The sequence below is a fragment of the Merops nubicus genome, unplaced genomic scaffold (genome assembly GCF_000691845.1).
Source record: "Merops nubicus isolate BGI_N331 unplaced genomic scaffold, ASM69184v1 scaffold19444, whole genome shotgun sequence".
NCBI lineage: Eukaryota > Metazoa > Chordata > Aves > Coraciiformes > Meropidae > Merops > Merops nubicus.
In genome coordinates this window covers 43,385-48,919 of record NW_008606435.1, presented here as the reverse complement: position 1 = coordinate 48,919, position 5,535 = coordinate 43,385, and positions in this window count along the sequence as shown.

The following is a 5,535-nucleotide window of genomic DNA, read 5'->3' as shown; positions in this document are numbered from 1 at the left end:
CAGGGCCGCGGCGGCACGTGCCAGGCGCTGTGCAGCTGCAGGGCTTGGCGCCAGCCCCGAGCTCCCTCCCTGTGCCGCAGAATGCCTGATTCAGCAGCAAACCCCCAAGCTGCCTCCAAGTCCTCCTGGAAAAACCGTCTGCAGGCATCCCGCTTGAGCGGGAACATCCAGTGCTGGGTGTGCCTGCCAGCTCGCCCCATCTGGACGGGGCAGCCCCAAACGCCGTCACCTGGAGCATCCTGGGCTCCTTGCTGCCTGAAGGCGTGAACAAAGCACAAAGGTTTGTGGTGTTCTTTCCTTTGTTGCTCTGAAGGTCTAACCTGAAACCCACTGAACCCTGCGGCAGGGCTTGTGTTGGCTTTCCTCTGTCTTAGGACTGAAATTGTTGCTTGCTTCTCCATTGGCCGCATATCTGTAGAGTTCTGCTCTAGTACCTTTTAAAATTAGATTTCCTAGGATCAAACAAAAAAGAATATAGTGAAGGAGGAGGAGGAAAAAGAACACAATAAACCTTTCCCTTCATCTAAAAGAGCAGTAGTTGGCTAGGGAAGGATGGGATCATTAAGAGAATTGCCTGTACGTAGTTGTCTGGTATCTTCTGTACCTCCTGCTGAGTAGTCACATGTTAAGTAGAACCAGGTAAATGCATCTAGGATAATGTCTTAATACTGCTCCTTCTGTCTTCTCTCTGTTGATATACATCATATGTTGCATCTTCTATCTGGATGTGCTTTATGGAAGTCCAGCAAGAGGCTAGACATAACTTACACATGGTTGCACAATGTGTGGCCCATTGGTCTGGGGATGAATCACAAATGTTGCTTGATTTGGAATTAAAACTTTTCCCCAGCTTTTTGTATCAAAGTTGTGGTAGGGTGCCTGGCACGTGACAGCCAAAGAGACACCAGGGAAGGAGAAGGTGGCTGTTTGACAGTCTTGGCCATGACTGGTGAGTCCAGCGAGCAACACTGACCATCAGCTCCCTCTTTGTTTGTCTCTGTGCCTCTCTAGGGCTCAGCACCAATGGGCCAGGTCAGCTGTAAGCAGGGGCCATGCCTGGGTGGAAAGCAGCTGTCAGGGACCTGTCATCTCATGCTGGTTATGGTGAAGTCTAGGGATGCTCAGCATTGCTGCTAGTTAAAAACAAGCACATGGGGTGGCCATGGGGCCTGATTCAGAACAGGGCTGAGGGGTATTCCTGACATCTAGTTAACTCATCTGGGCTGATCATGCTTCAGTCCCAAGCTTTGACAAGCACAGAAGCCCAAACTGGCCAAGAGCCTTGTGTCCCTGAAAATCCATCTTTCGTGGCAGGGGAGGCCCATGGGGTTCACCAGCTCTGTGACAGGGAACAAGGGCTTGGCCTTGGCTGTGGCTGCTCCTCCTGAAAGTGTTTTTCAGTCTCTGGAAGCAGTACCTCAGCTGGTGCAGATCATGCTGGTCCCAGTGACGTATGAAGCCTGTTACATGCTTACATCAATCACAGCATGCCAATTTTCTTTCTCCTTAGCTCTTTTGCAATGACTTTCCAATTCAATTGCTAATATTTTTCATAATTGTATCTGAGCAGCTGCCTCAGTCTGGATTCGTACAGACATCCTGAATTTTGCAGTGGCTTTGCTTGCACAAACCACTCACTCCACAGAGGGGATCCTGCAAGCCAGCCCCTACCAGAGCAGTCATCCTCCTCACGTAAACACTCTCCTTGTCTCATCTCTGCCAGGTGAGTGGTGGTTGCCCTGCATAATCCCCCTGTTCTCCTTGCCTTACACAGCAAGTCTGCTGGGGACATAACCAAGCAGAGGTTTGAATTGCTGTGGCCTGCACAGCAAATACCCCCAAGACAGAGCTGTGGAGAGGATGTGGGTGGGCTAGGGATATTCTGACTGGTATTGTTTTATGGCACCCAGGAGAGGTCTCCTGTGTTCAGGATGGCAGCTCCTAGGTGCAGTGACCCCAAATCCCAGTGCCTTACATGGCTACTGCCCCATCTGGCAACAGAGGGCCCTCCTTTCCTCTCTCCGCACCTATACTGTCTCTGTGCTGAGCCACAACAAGAAGGAGAAAACCCAAATGGTGTTTCTTCCTTTGAGCAGCTGGCAGTAGAACGTTGCTAGGCTGCCCCGGCCTGGTGCTCAGTGCTGTGCACAAAGGATACCTCCTTCTGAGATGCCCCACAGTGCTCAGATTTGCCTCTGAAGCAGGAGATGCAGTGACCTCTATTTCAACATGAATAACCACAATTGTAGTTCCTGCCACTCCAGTGAAGCAGGTCTTTATTAGACCTGACTGGGGTCTGTAACCTCTGCTGGCTGCAGGTTCTCCCAGCTGCGGGCGTGCTGTGTGAAGTGCTGTTTGTATTTCCTTCTATTTGTGCTAACCTTACCTGCCACGAATGATGCAATCATGTGGACAAGAAGAGATCACAGGGAGGTTCAAAATCCAGGATGGAAAAACAAGAGAGAGAAAGGTGGGGGGGGGGGGGAGCGGGGAAGAGTCAAAAATCAAGTTTCCAAGCCTGAAGGTCATTTGGGTGTGGGACGGTGGGACGCAGGGGACATGAGAGACATGCTGGAGCCCATGCTGGAGCTTGCAGGCTGGAGGGGATTACCCACTTGTGCCTTTCACTTGCCTATAGCTATCTGTGCTGAAGCTGTCACAGCCCACAGCTGTGACTCCACTGACCTCAGGGAAACTTGAAATGAAGTGAGTCCCTGGGGGCTGGTGGAGCCCAGGTTGCTGGAGAGGAGGAGGTGGCAAAGGCCATCACCAAAGGCAAGTACAGGCTGATCTGTGCAGGGAGATGTAAAGTTGAGCTCCTGGAGGTCTCAGGAGTGGTAGATGATAGCCATGAGGGGTGGCTTGGGACATTCAGGGTGGCCGTTAGGAGAAGTTTCTCCCCAGGAGGGTGGTGCTGCACTGGAACAGGTTACCCAGACAGGTCAGGGACTTTCTGATGTTGAGAAGTTTTAAGACTCAGCTAGACCAAGCCATGGATGATCTAAGCTAGTGTTGGTAACAGTTCTACTGCTGATGGGAGGCAGGATCAGAGAGACCCTGAAGTCCTTCCCAGAAGATACATCTAGGACTGTACTTACATTAAAATTGAATAAACATGCCCTTGTATTGACTTAACCTTCCCAGTGTGCACATTGATCTGGTTTTGTTGACAAGCTTGTTCCTAGAATCTGATTCTCACTAAATATGAATGAAAATGGGAGGTGGCCTGTATGTTACCTGAAAAACCATGTGAGCTGGGTTTTTGGTTAGTTTCTGGTGTTGTCCTTCAGGCTCTGGGAAAGCTGGCTGCACACTCATCCCTGTGATGGTGTGGTGCCAAATGCCACCCTGTAACAAGCTCTTACAAGATGCAGTTATTGGAATAAGACTCTTTGTTGTGATCAGGAGCTCAGTGGCCCTTCAGCACATATTTCGGCTGTGTCTTTACACTTCAGCTTCTGCTGCAGGTACAAAGGGCTTGCAGCTAGCAAGGGCTTGGGGAGTCTAGTACCAGATGTTCATTCCCTCCCCTCTTCTAAACCATGAGCTATAATAATGTGTTTTTGCTTCACTGCAGGCACAAAACAGAACCTTCGAGGAATTTGTCTGCACAGCTGAAGATAGTCCTTTCAGTCCAGGGCTCAAAGCTCTGTCCAAGCTGTTCCCAACATGGAACATACTCCCCTCCCTTCTGTTAACTGCCACCCTTAACCAAAACTTCTTATGCTCCTGTGCCCCACCAAAACCCTTGTCTGGCATCTGCCAGCACAGCCCATGCCCACAGCTGGGCTAGATAGGCCCTGTCCTGGCAGGGCTGAGCATAAGTCCCATTTTCCTGCTGGCTGGAGGGTTTGCTGTCTTTTTACGAGACAGTGCTTCCTGTTACCTAAGGCAGGCCAGCAGAAATGCTGGACATGCATTCCTGTGTTGTCTCCTGGGGATGAGGTAGTGGTTCTGGTAACAGAAAACCCTCCTTGTCCCCCTTCCTTCCATCAGAGGTGTGGGGAATGGTGAACAACTAATCTGAAACTCTGCGTAGTAAAAGATAAATCCCCATAGCCTGAGAAGTTCTGGATAAGAGCCAGAAAGGGTTAACAAGGAAATAAATTCCCTCCAGTGTAATTATATATTTGGCTTATATTTTAGCAAATGAGTTACAGCTGAGCAGAGAAAACAAAAGGAGCAAGTTCCCCCTGCCCTGAGGTATGTTCAAGGCAGAGTTTGGGCTGCAGGAGAGTCAGGTACAGGAGTGGGTGATTTAGCACAAAACACTGAGGATTAACTGTAAATTAGACAGCTGTGTAGCCAGTGAGCAGCAATCGGAGCGAGTGGATAATACGAGTGTGAAGAGTTGTGGGGTTTTTAATGTTTAAATTTTCTTTTGAATTCCCCAAAGAAGAGCAGGGAAAAGAAGGAGCAAAGCCAGGCACTGTAGTCGAGACTGAGGGGAGCTGGAAGCCTGGGGTGATAAATCAGCATCACTGCAGTGAGATTAAGGGGGGAGACTAATGTAATATATGAGGCAATATGGAAAGAGGAGTTTTGTTACTACAGTCAGCTCTGAAAAGATTCAGTTCCAGATGGTTAAAGCAGCAGAAGATCAGGAACTCCCACCAGATGGGGGCCACCATCTGACAGCATCTGATAATAGAAGAAGCAGAGGAGGGTTTCCTCTGGGCAGAGGAAGAATTTCACCTGGAGAGAGCTGTCTGTGTAGCAGGGTAAAGCAGCTTGTATTAGTAAGGAATACTCCTCTTTGTGAGGGAAGCTGGTGATGAGCAAGGCCATTTTGGCATTTCCCCATTCAGGGAGCATGTCTTGTTCATGCAGAACATTTCTGGGAAGGTTTTGGCATTAGTCTGACACTCAAAAGCACCACGTGGTTCTGGATAATGGTGCAATTGGCCTAACACTGGTGGGAATTTTTGCCTTGATGAAGCCCCCCAACCAAGACATCTGTGCAGACAGCCCCAGCAACAGGTGGCAGTTTAGTACTTTCTACTCCGTGATGGGGACTGTGTTCCCTAGGGAGCAGCCTGAAGCTGTTAAACTTGGTTTTGACAAATCACCAAGCAGTGGCTGGGAAGCAGTATCTTTTATAACGCTCAGCAAGGGCAAGAGGTAAAACAGAGACCTGGTTCATGGCGGAGTTTCTTCTGCAAGAGTGTTGGCACTGCCCAGCTCCATGTCAAAGGCAGACCAACCCCCAGACCACAGCACTTGATGCAGCATGACAAATCACTGGGAGAAGGGGGGATATTGCTCTATTATGGGATTATTTTATTTTAATTAGAAATGGTTAAGAGGAATTCTCATTTGGGAAAGTTTTGGCCGTACATTGCTACAATATTAGGCTTTTCTGTTGTCTCTTCTACTAGAAATGTTTGGATTTATTTTTGTTTGTGTTCTGACTTACGCAGCTAAGAAAACATTTTCAAATAGGACAAACTGTCTTGTTCCAGGGAGGAGGTCTGATCTGGAGAGTGAAACCAGCTTGCTACTTGGAGAGCTGGCCACCGAAGAACAAAGCTCTAG